At 40.5% G+C, this 15,961-nt stretch overlaps 1 protein-coding gene across 7 annotated transcripts in view; it reads left to right on the plus strand.

Annotated features, from left to right (window-relative positions):
• The first annotated feature begins 13,330 nt into the window (after positions 1-13,330).
• The window catches only part of Dic1 (Dicarboxylate carrier 1), a 62,364-nt gene continuing 59,733 nt past the window's right edge, over positions 13,331-15,961 (plus strand). For 2 of the 7 annotated variants that reach the window (XM_053788750.2, XM_053788717.2), the window contains exon 1: positions 13,338-13,451. The gene's annotated coding sequence lies outside the window, so the exon portion shown is untranslated. The other 5 variants (XM_053788697.2, XM_053788726.2, XM_053788743.2 and 2 more) reach the window with 5 other exon arrangements.

A 15,961-nucleotide genomic window follows, 5' to 3' on the forward strand; every position in this document is an offset into this window, starting at 1 on the left:
AGCAGTTATCTGATTGATGTGTGCTTCCGGAGACATGCTCGGTGTTATACTCACCCCAAGATCTTTCTCCTTGAGGGAGGTTTGCAGTCTTTGGCCACCTAGCCTATACTCTGTCTGTGGTCTTCTGTGCCCTTCCCCTATCTTCATGACTTTGCATTTGGCAGGATTAAATTCGAGAAGCCATTTGCTGGACCAGGTGTCCAGTCCAGTCATAGTGGTACCACTATGACCCCGCCTCCGCCTGCTTCACCTCACCTCACTACAGTATATAAGCCACGTCTACGGCCCTATGCTGTACATTCTACAAGATTGATGGACTGAACACATCGACTCCAGGCTGAGGGACTGATTACCTCATACTCCTCCTCTCCTTACGCCTTCCTCTTTGTATTGGACTGATGAAGCCACTGTGTGGCGAAACGTTTCCTGAATAAAGATTCCCATATGCTGCATAAGTGTCTCAATCTTCAACTTGTCGGTTTTTCAAACCATTCATCACACTATAATTTGTTCATGATTGTAGCCATGTATAAACGTAAGTAACCATTCTTACAGAATTCATTACCTTTGTAACTTGTGAGCTCATTACCTTTGTACCTAGTTCAGCTATCAAAACTTTGGGGGCCCAGTCCCTGGACCCATTACGTACCTCTGTAATCTGTAAATACCTTTGTAACTTGTCATGATTGTGACCAGACCTACCTGGAGTTCATTACCTTTGTAAATTGTGAGTTCATTACCTTTGTAAATTGTGAGTTCATTACCTCAGTAACTTGCTCAGCTATCAAAACTTTGGAGTCCAGTCCCTGGACCAATTATGTACATCTGTAATCTTTTGACTACCGCCCACAGGATGGGTATTGGGTGCATAATAAACATTAAACTTAACTAACTCCAGTACGATATTGTGCCTTTTTACTCTCAAACGTTCTCACTGGCTGAAAATCATAGTTAAATGTCAAATTAATTAAATCAAACACACTATTTTCTGTAAATTGAAATGAAAATATAGTCTTTGTTATTTTTTTGTTGTGTAACAGTTCCCGTCAGTTTATAGCCTGTTTATTGTCTGACAAACTAGGACACAACTTATACTCGGAGAAATCATTTTCGCAACTTGTTGATCAGAGGTAATATTCTTTGTAAACTAACAACCATTACAAATACCGATTATGATTTTTTTTCATCACACCTAAACCTTTCAGCAATTTCAAGTGAATTTTTTTTTGTCTCCTCAGGCCAAAGAGTGGGTCATCAGGCCCTGTAGCTTCTTCTCTGGTGTCAGGGCCCCCTGAAGGCTCTGAGGTGAGATTTGGAAGCTCACTGGGTAACTCCGTTGGATCTGAAGTGAATCTGGGTACCTCCTTGTGGTCTGAAGTGAGCTTAGGGGATTCTCCCGGTCTCAGCATCTCCGGTGCCACCATCTTCTTCAACAAACCAGCTCAAGTTGTCCCCATCACGCCTTGACTTTTCCACTCCTCCAGTACAATGAGGTGTCACTCCAATACTTTTCGAATCGACTGAGGCCGTACACAATCTGTTACTTCATCGATCGGAAATCTACGCAACATCTGCAGCCCACTGAGGTTCCATTCTGTGATGTAGGCTTATTATTAGTTTAAGAGTTGTGTTATTATTTTAAATCAGTGTTGAAATAGTTTACTGGCAGCATTTTGGATGGTGTGAGAGGAAAATGAACAGCCGAGGGTAGCTGTTCCAGGCTTATTAGATGTTGGGTATTGCTGACAATATAGTGATGACTTTATCCTGTCATAATGATTTTAAAGCTCTACCCCTTGAGAAATGTCTTTAATAAAGGTTTGCTTTGGACTGTAACTTATAGCTAGGCTTTAAATATGTTACAGGGACCCGGATGAAAATAAGTCTCTGATTTTCCGGGGTTATCCTAGATAATTAATTCATGTTAATATGTATAATTACTGTACTTTTTTGTACCTGTACCTAAATAAACTTGCTTATTCTACAAGCTCTAGGTTTGCGGTCTGACCGCTGGCCTATGCCAACGGAGGGACCATCGCGTCAGGCCCAACCTGTTAGGATTTAACTAGGTGTAAAATGTAAAATAACCTTTTAATTAGCGAGTTGTGTCTGAGACAAGCAACCCGTATCTGCAGAGTGAATTCTTCAAGGAGTGCCTTGATTCTTGTGAAGGGTTCTTGATTCAGTGAATTGTAGCTACACTCCCCTTCCCTGAATCAAACCACATTTCCTCTCATTATCCAGATTTCGCGCTTCCCCAATAATAATAATAATAATAATAATAATAATAATAATAATAATAATAATACCAGTAAGTAAACTATGCGAAACGTTTTGCCCGTAATGCTATGCATTCCATTGGTTTTCAATTGTATATTTTATTAGGGCAGTGAATAGAAATATAGAATCTAAATCTAAGAAAATTATCTCTGGAACGTGTCTTCAGGGCAGGCTCTGTTGTGTTCAATCATTCATGGGGGAAAAAATGATAGATTTAAAATAAATCAACTTAATTTAGAAATAAGAACAAATATTCTTGAATATAATAGCCAGGTCAGGGGCGGCTGCAGAATTTCTATGTAGGAAGAATTGATGGGTGACAACTAGGAGAGGAGTGGGGGACTTGTCTTGAAGCTGCAGTGTTATATTATTATTATTATTAGTAGTAGTAGTAGTATTAGTCGTGGGGGTTTCAGTAGTAGTAGAAGTAGTAGTAGTAATAGGGGCTCCAGCAGTAGTAATAATAATATTGGTTTCAGGCCTCCCTGAACTTTACCTTTGGGCCACTACTGAGCTAGATTTTGACTAATTCAGTGACCTCTCACATATATCAGGACTTTGTGATCATAACAACTGATATAAGACACAAGTGTACACGTAATTATCTGCCAAGTCTCTTGTTATCTTGGCGAATCAGTGAAAAACATTGTGTATCATGTGTATATCTTGGTTTCCACTGTTGTGCGAGACTGACAATTAAGTCTTGTTATGATTACACTAGAGAGTTTATATTTAGCTCATTCTCAAGGAAAGTCAATGGAAGTTTTCACTTTTTTGATGTTTGAGGCTGGTGAGTGTAGTAAACTTTATACTGATGCTATAGAAATGTGATATATTTATTTGTATTGCTGTGTATCTGAACCTGTATACATGTAAACAGAAACACCAAATATGAAGAATTTGTGCATCTCGGCCGAAAGTTGAGGTCCTCTTCAGAATGTGGGTTGCATCCTGTCATTGACAAGTATATAATTGCACTCACTTTTTTATACATATAACCATTTTTTTTTTAATCTATGATGATTCTCTTCAAATCGCTTGTTCTCTCTAGGCTGGAGTGCTGCTGTACACTAACGGTCCCTTTTCAAGGCAGGCGAAATTGCAGACCTGGATAATATACAGACTAACACTCTTCGCACTAATCTAGTTCATACCTCTCCTCCCTCTACAGATGCTCCTGGTGACTACTCTATTACTTGTTCCTCCTGTCCTCTTCAGTACTTTGGAGAAACTGGCCGATCTCTTCCTGACAGAGTTAGGGAGCACAAAAATAGTGTTAGGCTTTCTGATACTAACAATGCTCTTTTCTGTCACGTCAGAGATCACAGTCATCCTATTGACTGGTCTTCTGCTAACTGTCTTCCCTACCTCTAACTTTCACAGTCGCCGTCTAGTTGAATCTTCCCTTATACACAACTTTCCTTGTATGAATCTTAGTCCTGGCTTTGTCTCTGTAGATACCTTTCTTTCCTATTACATTGTAAAATGCTCCAAACTTCAGAACACTCGTGACTTAACCTGATTCCTCTTTCTTCTCCCTCTTCCCCTTTCCTCTTTTTCCTTTGGGTTTTCTTTCTTCTGCCTTTGGTATTTGTTCTTTCATTATTTTCCCCCCCTTTGTGTTCTTGCTCCTACCCTCTGTGCGCCCCTAGCTTCCTTGCAGTGCTCCTCTTTCTTAGTATTTGACTGACTCCACTACTACTACTACTACTACTACTACCTCCACCACTACCTCTTGCTCCCGTCATTGTCTGCTTGCCTATGTATACTCCCTCCTCTCGTTCCTGTTAGTGTGACTTTGTTAAAGGTCCATGTCGGACTGAAATGTCGTAAGCTCCTCTCTTCTATGTGCGGGTTATTTGTGTATTGTTCCAGCCACGTTATTGTGCCTTTTTTTATACAGAGAACTTTCACTGCACGTATAAGTGCAATAAGGCACTTCAGTTATTGAACGGTTGAAGTCCCTTGACCTGTACTCCTTGGAATGCAGGCGAGAAAGATACACCATAACATACACTTGGATAATCCCAGAGGGACTAGTCCCAAATCTGCACATGGAAATCACTCTCTACGAAAGTAAAGAGACTCGGCAGGTGGTGTAACATTCCCCAATAAAAAGCAGGGGTGCCATGAGTACACTAAGACACAGTACAATAAGTGTCAGGGACATAAGAGTGTTCAACTGCCTTCCAGCATACATAAGTTCAAACTGGGAAAAGTCTTAATCTAAGATTACAACATAAATATAGCATTAGAATTAGACAAGAGTCTAATGCTCTGTTTCTTCCCCTTCATGCCGAGAAAGTTGTGTCCAGCAGGTCTATGGTTGAGAGAAATATAATTGAATCAAGGTTAATTTAAAATAGCTCTGATTTTAATATGAATATTGGTTTAGAATTATTGAAATTAAATTCTTTTATAAATGATAAAATTTCGGAAGAATTTAAGCTGTTTGACAAGTCCTTGACCAGCTTACGCCGTATCGAGCCCGGCTTCCCGATGTACGGGAAAGATATGTTGCCCGAAGCTTTTCCATGCAAAAGAAACGAGCAAGAGTTTCTTTGTACATAGAAACTGAAACTAGAGGTTTCCTATTAGATCAGGTGGACCCACTTGCCAAGCCCCAGCAGAGCGGGACTCCCAATGGAAATAAGTCACTTTGTCAGACTTTTTTGGGTTATCCCAGGTACTTTACACATATGCTGCTATGTATGATGATCTATATAACTGTATTTGTGTATACCTGAATAAATTACTTACCCACACCCCATCTGAGTTCAGTAACCGTCTACCAACCAAAACCGTTAAAGAATTATCCAAAGAGCGGAAAAATTGAATAGGCTAAAATTAAACAGATTATTGATGCTCCTCCTGTAAGGTGCCCAGCAGGTCAACTAGATGATGATAAAAGTCCCAGAGAGAACTGGGAAAACGTGTCACTGATGCTCAGGTGAGAGCAAGACATCAACATTCGGTGAAGGCTGGCGCAAAATTCCAATTTAGTCCTTGTTACCGTACACAAATATTGAAAATTTGAAGCCAGTTGATGAAGCTTTCCCAAGCTATAAGCGAAATAAGTGTAGGAGGAAAGATGAAAAAAAAAACAGGTAATCACTTAAAGAAAGAAACCCAAAGTATTTCTTTTCCTATGCCAAATCAAAGTCGAGAACAACATCCAGTATTGGGCCCCTACTTAAACAAGATGGGTCCTACACAGATGACAGCAAGGAAATGAGTGAGCTACTCAAGTCAAAATATCACTCAGTTTTTAGCAAGCCGTTAACCAGACTGAGAGTCGAAGATCAAAATGAATTTTTTTATGAGAGAGCCACAGAATTTGGTTAACACAAGCCTATCTGATGTTATCCTGACGCCAAATGGCTTCGAACAGGCGATAAATGACATGCCCATGCACTCTGCCCCAGGGCCAGACTCATGGAACTCCGTGTTCATCAAGAACTGCAAGAAGCCCCTATCACGAGCTTTTACCATCGTATGGAGAGGGAGCATGGACACGGGGGTCGTCCCACAGCTACAAAAAACAACAGACATAGCCCCACTCCACAAAGGGGGCAGTAAAGCAATAGCAAAGAACTACAGACCGATAGCACTAACATCCCATATCATAAAAATCTTTGAAAGGGTCCTAAGAAGCAAGAGCGCCACCCATCTAGAAACCCATAAATTACACAACCCAGGGCAACATGGGTTTAGAACAGGTCGCTCCTGTCTGTCTCAACTATTAGATCACTACGACAAGGTCCTAGAAGCACTCGAAGACAAAAAGAATGCAGATGTAATATATACAGACTTTGCAAAAGCCTTCGACAAGTGTGACCATGGCGTAATAGGGCACAAAATGTGTGGCAAAGGAATAACAGGAAAAGTTGGTAGATGGATCTATAATTTCCTCACAAACAGAACACAAAGAGTAGTAGTCAACAGAGTAAAGTCTGAGGTGGCTACGGTGAAAAGCTCTGTTCCACAAGGCACAGTACTCGCTCCCATCTTGTTTCTCATCCTCATATCTGACATAGACAAGGATGTCAGCCACAGCACCGTGTCTTCCTTTGCAGATGACACCCGAATCTGCATGACAGTGTCTTCCATTGCAGACACTGCAAGGCTCTAGGCGGACATCAACCAAATCTTTCAATGGGCTGCAGAAACCAATATGAAGTTCAATGATGAGAAATTTCAATTACTCCGATATGGTAGACACGAGGAAATCAAAACTTCATCAGAGTACAAAACAAATTCCGGCCACAAAATAGAGCGAAAAACAAACGTCAAAGACCTGGGAGTGATCATGTCGGAGGATCTCACCTTCAAGGACCATAACATTATATCAATTGCAGCTGCTAGAAAAATGACAGGATGGGTAATGAGAACCTTCAAAACTAGGGATGCCAAGCCCATGATGACACTCTTCAGGTCGCTTGTTCTATCTAGGCTGGAATATTGCTGCACACTAACAGCACCTTTCAAGGCAGGTGAAATTGCTGACCTAGAAAATGTACAGAGAACCTTCACAGCGCGCATAACGGAGATAAAACACCTCAATTACTGGGAGCGCTTGAAGTTCCTGAACCTGTATTCCCTGGAACGCAGGCGGGAGAGATACATGATTATATACACCTGGAAAATCCTAGAGGGACTAGTACCGAACTTGCACACGAAAATCACTCACAACGAAAGCAAAAGACTTGGCAGACGATGCAACATCCCCCCAATGAAAAGCAGGGGTGTCACTAGCACGTTAAGAGACAATACAATAAGTGTCAGGGGCCCGAGACTGTTCAACTGCCTCCCAGCATACATAAGGGGGATTACCAATAGACCCCTGGCTGTCTTCAAGCTGGTACTGGACAAGCACCTAAAGTAGGTGCCTGACCAGCCGGGCTGTGGCTCGTACGTTGGATTGCGTGCAGCCAGCAGTAACAGCCTGGTTGATCAGGCTCTGATCCACCAGGAGGCCTGGTCACAGACCGGGCCACGGGGGCGTTGACCCCCGGAACTCTTTCCAGGTAAACTCCAGGTAAAGGCCCCCATTTGGGGATACCGAATAGTAGCTGGCAGTTATATATGATACTCGAACTGGGCTGGCTTTCGTTCCATTTGCTGTCCTCTCCTGGCAGGTGTAGCTGTCACCTGTCAGACGGGCCTATGATGATTGAAGTAGGCCTAAGAACATACACGGGCTACATATAATGTCGACTCTTGCTGTTGGTTTAGCGTTAACCGCTGAGTGCCAACTGGGGTAGTCTATGTTTGGTAGGGTACCTACCTCTCTTAAGTAAGTTTATTTAGGCACAGATACACATAAGTACAATTATCAAACATAGTATAAATTACCTAGGATAGCCCAAAAAATCAGACAAAGTGACTTATTTCCATTGGTATCCTTTAGGATACCTGTGTAAATTACCTAGGACTGAGGTAATTTACACATGTTACTATGTAAAATGATTGTACTTACGTGTACCTATACCTGAATAAACTTGCTTTTAACGTACCTCTCAAGGGAGGTTCCTGATGCTGGTGAGGAATAAGATTCCTCCTTTCCTTATTACGTACCTCTGTAATCTGTAAATACCATTGTAACTTGTCATGATTGTGACCAGACCTACCTGGAGTTCATTACCTTTGCAAATTGTGACTTCATTACCTTTGTAAATTGTGAGTTCATTACCTCTGTAACTTGCTCAGCTATCAAAACTTTGAGGCCCAGTCCCTGGACCAATTATGTACCTCTGTAATCTTTTGACTACCGCCCACAGGATGGTTATGGGGTGCATAATAAACATATTAAACTAAACCTTGGATCGAACCTGATTGCCTTCCGTTGCCCAGGTGCTAAATGATCCCTATGAGTTTAACGTTTGTGTCATAATATAAGAATATTTTCTTTTTATTAACACACTGGCCGATTCCCACCAAGGCAGGGTGGCCAGAAAAAGAAAAACTTTCACCATCATTCACTCCATCACTGTCTTGCCAGAAGGGTGCTTTACACTACAGTTTTTAAACTGCAACATTAACACCCTTCCTTCAGAGTGCAGGCACTGTACTTCCCATCTCCAGGACTCAAGTCCGGCCTGCCGGTTTCCCTGAATCCCTTCATAAATGTTACTTTGCTCACACTCCAACAGCACGTCAAGTATTAAAACCATTTGTCTCCATTCACTCCTATCAAACACGCTCACGCATGCCTGCTGTAAGTCCAAGCCCTTCGCACACAAAACCTCCTTTACCCCCTCCCTCCAACCTTTCCTAGGCCGACCCCTACCCCGCCTTCCTTCCACTACAGACTGATACACTCTTGAAGTCATTCTGTTTCGCTCCATTCTCTCTACATGTCCGAACCACCTCAACAACCCTTCCTCAGCCCTCTGGACAACAGTTTTGGTAATCCCGCACCTCCTCCTAACTTCCAAACTACGAAGTCTCTGCATTATATTCACACCACACATTGCCCTCAGACATGACATCTCCACTGCCTCCAGCCTTCTCCTCGCTGCAACATTCATCACCCATGCTTCACACCCATATAAGAGCGTTGGTAAAACTATACTCTCATACATTCCCCTCTTTGCCTCCAAGGACAAAGTTCTTTGTCTCTACAGACTCCTAAGTGCACCGCTCACCCTTTTCCCCTCATCAATTCTATGATTCACCTCATCTTTCATAAACCCATCCGCTGACACGTCCACTCCCAAATATCTGAATACATTCACCTCCTCCATACTCTCTCCCTCCAATCTGATATCTAATCTTTCATCACCTAATCTTTTTGTTATCCTCATAACCTTACTCTTTCCTGTATTCACTTTTAATTTTCTTCTTTTGCATACCCTACCAAATTCATCCACCAACCTCTGCAACTTCTCTTCAGAATTTCCCAAGAGCACAGTGTCATCAACAAAGAGCAACTGTGACAACTCCCACTTTATGTGTGATTCTTTATCTTTTAACTCCACGCCTCTTGCCAAGACCCTCGCATTTACTTCTCTTACAACCCCATCTATAAATATATTAAACAACCACGGTGACATCACACATCCTTGTCTAAGGCGTACTTTTACTGGGAAATAAACTCCCTCATTCCTACATACTCTAACTTGAGCCTCACTATCCTCGTAAAAACTCTTCACTGCTGTCAGTAACCTACCTCCTACACCATACACCTGCAACAACTGCCACATTGCCCCCCTATCCACCCTGTCATCCGCCTTTTCCAAATCCATAAATGCCACAAAAACCTCTTTAGCCTTATCTAAATACTGTTCACTTATATGTTTCACTGTAAACACCTGGTCCACACACCCCCTACCTTTCCTAAAGCCTCCTTGTTCATCTGCCATCCTATTCTCCGTCTTACTCTTAATTCTTTCAATAATAACTCTACCATACACTTTACCAGGTATACTCAACAGACTTATCCCCCTATAATTTTTGCACTCTCTTTTGTCCCCTTTGCCTTTATACAAAGGAACTATGCATGCTCTCTGCCAATCCCTAGGTACCTTACCCTCTTCCATACATTTATTAAATAATTGCACCAACCACTCCAAAACTATATACCCACCTGCTTTTAACATTTCTATCTTTATCCCATCAATCCCGGCTGCCTTACCCCCTTTCATTTTACCTACTGCCTCACGAACTTTCCCCACACTCACAACTGGCTCTTCCTCACTCCTACAAGATGTTATTCCTCCTTGCCCTATACAAGAAATCACAGCTTCCCTGTCTTCATCAACATTTAACAATTTCTCAAAATATTCCTTCCATCTTCCCAATACCTCTAACTCTCCATTTAATAACTCTCCTCTCCTATTTTTAACTAACAAATCCATTTGTTCTCTAGGCTTCCTTAACTTGTTAATCTCACTCCAAAACTTTTTCTTATTTTCAACAATATTTGTTGATAACATCTCACCCACTCTCTCATTTGCTCTCTTTTTACATTGCTTCACCACTCTCTTAACCTCTCTCTTTTTCCCCATATACTCTTCCCTCCTTGCATCACTTCTACTTTGTAAAAACTTCTCATATGCTAACTTTTTCTCCCTTACTACTCTCTTTACATCATCATTCCACCAATCGCTCCTCTTCCCTCCCGCACCCACTTTCCTGTAACCACAAACTTCTGCTGAACACTCTAACACTACATTTTTAAACCTACCCCATACCTCTTCAACCCCATTGCCTATGCTCTCATTAGCCCATCTATCCTCCAATAGCTCTTTATATCTTACCCTAACTGCATCCTCTTTTAGTTTATAAACCTTCACCTCTCTCTTCCCTGATGCTTCTATTCTCCTTGTATCCCATCTACCTTTTACTTTCAGTGTAGCTACAACTAAAAAGTGATCTGATATATCTGTGGCCCCTCTATAAACATGTACATCCTGAAGTCTACTCAACAGTCTTTTATCTACCAATAAATAATCCAACAAACTACTGTCATTTCGCCCTACATCATATCTTGTATACTTATTTATCCTCTTTTTCTTAAAATATGTATTACCTATAACTAAACCCCTTTCTATACAAAGTTCAAAGGGCTCCCATTATCATTTACACCTGGCACCCCAAACTTACCTACCACACCCTCTCTAAAAGTTTCTCCTACTTTAGCATTCAGGTCCCCTACCACAATTACTCTCTCACTTGGTTCAAAGGCTCCTATACATTCACTTAACATCTCCCAAAATCTCTCTCTCTCCTCTACATTCCTCTCTTCTCCAGGTGCATACACGCTTATTATGACCCTCTTTTCGCATCCAACCTTTACTTTAATCCACATAATCCTTGAATTTACACATTCATATTCTCTTTTCTCCTTCCATAACTGATCCTTCAACATTACTGCTACCCCTTCCTTAACTCTCTCTCAGATACTCCAGATTTAATCCCATTTATTTCCCCCCACCGAAACTCCCCTACCCCCTTCAGCTTTGTTTCGCTTAGGGCCAGGACATCCAACTTCATTTCATTCATAACATCAGCAATCATCTGTTTCTTGTCATCCGCACTGCATCCAAGCATCCCAGTTTTATAAAGTTTTTCTTCTTCTCTTTTTTAGTAAATGTCTACAGAAGAAGAGGTTACTAGCCCATTATTATTATTATTATTATTATAATCAAGGGGGAAGCGCTAAACCCAGAGGATTATACAGCGCCTGGGGGGGGGGATGTGGAAGGCATTCAGGCTTAATTTGGGGAACTGGAGCACAGATCCAATTCCCTAAATCAAGAGCCCCTCACCAACATCAAGGAACCTTCCTTGAGGGGTACTAGCCCATTGCTCCCGGCATTTTAGTCGCCTCATACGACACGCATGGCTTACGGAGGAAAGATTCTTTTCCACTTCCCCAAGGACAATAGAAGAAATAAAGAAGAACAAGAGCTATTTAGAAAAAGGAGAAAAACCTAGATGTATGTACTCACCTATTTGCTCACCTATTTGTGGTTGCAGGGGTCGAGTCCTAGCTCCTGGCCCCGCCTCTTCACCGGTTGCTACTAGACCCTCTCTCTCCCCGCTCCATGAGCTTTATCAAACCTCGTCTTAAAACTGTGTATGTATATATATATATATGCATGTGCGTGTCTGTGAAGTGTGACCAAAGTGTAAGTAGGAGTAGCAAGATATCCCTGTTATCTAGCGTGTTTATGAGATAGAATAATGTTAAATTATTATTATTAAGGTAGGACGTGATGTATGTTAGAGCATGACTTATGATTCAGTAATGTTCTAATTTGAGCAGCAGAATGTTGTGGTCTACCATGTTAAAAGTTTTTTCTCAGATCAATAGATAATCGTTATTATAATCATGAGGAGCGCTAAACCCATAGGATTATACATAGCATGTAGGGGGATGGCAGGCATTCAGGGAACTGGAGCACAGATCCAATTCCCTGGATCAAGAGCCCCTCACCAGCGTCAAGGAACCTCCCTTGAGGGGAGATAATCGTTGGATTTTCTTTATTTTCTCGAGATGAATAGAGCGAGTCAAATAATTTTATTAGTATATCATTCGTACTTTTTCTTGTCCTAGAACCAAAATGGTTTATTTCCATTATCATGTGGACATGTGGAAATAAAAAGTAACTTAACAGTTAAGTAAGTTTATTCAGGTATACACAAATACAATAAGATAATATTGCGTTCGGATTTTTAACCCCGGAGGGTTAGCCACCCAGGATAACCCGAAAAAGTTAGTGCATCATTGGACTGTCTTATTTGAATTGGGGTCCTCAATCTTGTCCCCCCAGGATGCGACCCACACCAGTCGACTAACACCCGGGTACCTATTTACTGCTAGGTGAAGAGGACAACAGGTGTAAGGAAACACGTCGAATGTTTCCACCCCGCCGGGAATCGAACCCGGGCCCTCCATGTGTGAAGCGAGAGGTTTAACCACCAGGCATATGTGTAGAGAACCTACAATAACCCCCCCAAAAAAAGTCAAAGTGACTTATTTCCATTGGGGTTTAATATCTTTATTATACACAGAGGTACATAATGGGTCCAGGGACTGGGACCACAAAGTTATGATAGCTAAACAAGTGACTTCATGGCAATTTAAAGGACCCCAATGGAAATAAGTCACTCTGTCTAACTTTTTGGGGTTATCCTAGGTTCTCTACACATATGCTGTTATGTATGATAATTCCATGTAACTGTATTTGTGTATACCTGAATAAACTTACTTACTTACTGTTGTTGCATGTCTGGAGTTATGACTGGCTGTTGCAGGAGGTGTGTGTCTCATGGTTACCTTCCACTAACTCTCATTGGTTCACCAATGGGCTTAAATATCAGAATTTCTGACTGGTTTTCGTTCTCTTTGCTAATTTTATAGACCATATTTTCCCCACCAACCATAAAACAAAACAATAATAAACCTTAAAAACACCAGGTGTTTCCTAGCACACTGTATATTTTCCAATAATTCATATAATGGAGAAAAATGTCTTTAATCAGTAGATATAATGTTAATATATAAGTAAGTGAACATTTTCAATACGTTTCGTTTTTTTCTGGCAAGTGTCCAAGTGAGTTGCCAAGGTTGTTAGTGTATTGCTTCCATTGCTGCCTTCTACTCTGCTTTCTTCTTCTTCCAGATCAAGACTTGTGGCACTGGTGCCACCTGGGTACCAGCTGTGAGTGCCATCCTGTAATATGTGTGCTGGCTGGGAGACACCATAAGCTTCAATATGTGTACTGGCTCGTGATTGGAAATTAATATGGTGTTATTTTTTACTGACTGATTGAATATTCTGCATCATGGAGGCTTCACTATTATAAAGTCAATGTTGGTTGCTGAGTACTTTGTAATAATCGAGTCACTTAGCAACTTGTTAAGTGCCATGCAACTTTACATAAGGTAGCTGTGTAGTTTCTCCCTTCAGGGGAAGTCAGGTGTCTTGATGCAGGTGAAGGGCTCTTGATCAGGGGAATTAGAGCTTTTACATGCATTTCTGAAAAAGATTGTGATTTATTTTACAGCAGTGGCCCTGAACTAAACCCGCGGGGGCTGCCTGTAGCTTGTTACATGCTAACTGTGGAACATATTTTAACAGTGCCAGAGGCCTAGGTATTTTCGCCTTTGCCATGGATTATATAATTACTTGGTGCCTTTGGGGACCTTGGAGAACTTTCATTGTGGTTTTAGACATTAATGCTGTTATGTGGTTTTTAATTGATTCTGGTTATTTTGACTTTGTATGATATTTATTTTTGTTGAGCATTTTATTCATGTTTGTAGCATTGGTTGTTAATTTTATCTTTGGAATTAGTGCTACTCTCCCCTTCCTCAGATCAAACCTACTTACCTCCTATTCTCCAGGCACTGACTTTTGCCAATTTAGTCCTTTCTTATAAAAATGGATACCTATTTACACATTTAATATTTACTTATTTATTCATAAAAATCAAACGATCACTAACAAAAACTACTTCAGTGCTGTACGTGTTGCTTCACATTGCTAAGTATAAAAATGCTGCTGCATTAGTTTTTGGTATTCTTTTCCTGGTTAGGTTAGGTTAGGTAAAGTTCGTCAGGAAACAGGACAAGTGTTTCCTGACGCGGGTCTTGGTCAGGTGATGACCCGCTATTGGAGCTTTTGACCAAGGCCTTCTACTGGCTTACCAGTCCACCCCTTTAAAAAAAAATTATGGTCATTTTTAACCATTGTTGTTCCTTCTCTTTCTTTTCCTGGTGTTCATGTCTCGCATGGTGCCCTTGTACTTTTGAGGAAATAACCCTCTAACAGCCCATCCACTGGTATTCCTTGCTACCTACACTTCAATGAACCCCTTCAACATTTATACCTGCAAAAATATGGACATAGTTTAATTGAATAAATCCAAAATAAACTTCAAATTATAATTTAAAAAATGCACAGACTTAATTAAATGATAGTGTAGGATCAGTGTGGTATATTTTCACAAAACTTACATTATACACAGCTTTTCAGGCAAGTTTATTTTGCAGTTTTAATTATATATGTTGGTAAAATTTGTAATTCTAGTTGCACCTAATGCATTTTCAGAGTATAAACTTGAGATTCCAAACATGCCAGTGCATATTTATTTTTTTGTGATTGTCAGTCACTTCAAGCTAATTTCTCTCTCTAGATTTGCCATATTTGTTTGTGGATATGTACATGTTGCTTTGGTGCAGTATAGTACCCATTTTTTTTATCATACTTTTGTTTTTTTTACCTTCGGTAGGTTTCGAGAGTTTTCCTACTCCTGCAGTCTGGCCCCTGGCTAAACTTGTCTGATGCTTGCCTTATCAATCAGGCTGTATTACTATAATAATAATAATCTTTATTTCTACAAGTATACCTGATGCAACTTGTACAGACCTAGCTAACATCCATAACATACTGTATAGAAAGCCCCAGGTTATTCAGAGCATTTCGGACAACTTAGGTTAATTTAGTCCCCAGGATGTGACCCACACCAGTCAACTAACACCCAGGTACCTGCTTGCTGCTTGATTAACAGGGACAGCAGATGTAAGGAAACACACCCAGTGTTTCCACTTGTACTGAGGATCAAACCACACACACTCATACGTGTGAGCTGAGTGTGCTACCAACTGAGCTACAGGGCACTTATACTGTACATAACTTTTATGTGGATATTTCTTTGCTTATAGGATCTGAGATAAATGAGAAAATATGTCTTTTGCTAAATATTCAGAGACATTAAACATTCTCAAGATATAGCCTGTAAGTTCTTGAGATAGGAGAAATTAGCCTGTTAGGTAAGGCAATCGATTGTTTTCCAAGATTGTTCATACTATGATTATTCATGAGTGTGCAAAAAATTCAGCTGAAGTCCATACTTCCATAACTAGTATGTGATATAAACTGTCATATCAGATTTATAAATTTTTGGGAACTATAAATTATCACAGTTTTACAGCATGGTACTGTATGGCATGTAAAAATTCAAATCTTCTGTCTTAATGTTACCTTCATCTGGTAAAGAATTATTATTTTTTAACTATTTCTTTGGCAGACTTTTGATTTTAAAAATGCTGTAATTGCAGTACATAATGCATCTAATTGCCTTCAGCTTTACTATTATAATTGACAGAAGTGAAAACATTTTCTCTCTATGACCTAAATATATTCACTTGTGAGTTTTTCGTATTTCG

This window comes from Cherax quadricarinatus, chromosome 31 (assembly GCF_038502225.1).
Source record: "Cherax quadricarinatus isolate ZL_2023a chromosome 31, ASM3850222v1, whole genome shotgun sequence".
NCBI lineage: Eukaryota > Metazoa > Arthropoda > Malacostraca > Decapoda > Parastacidae > Cherax > Cherax quadricarinatus.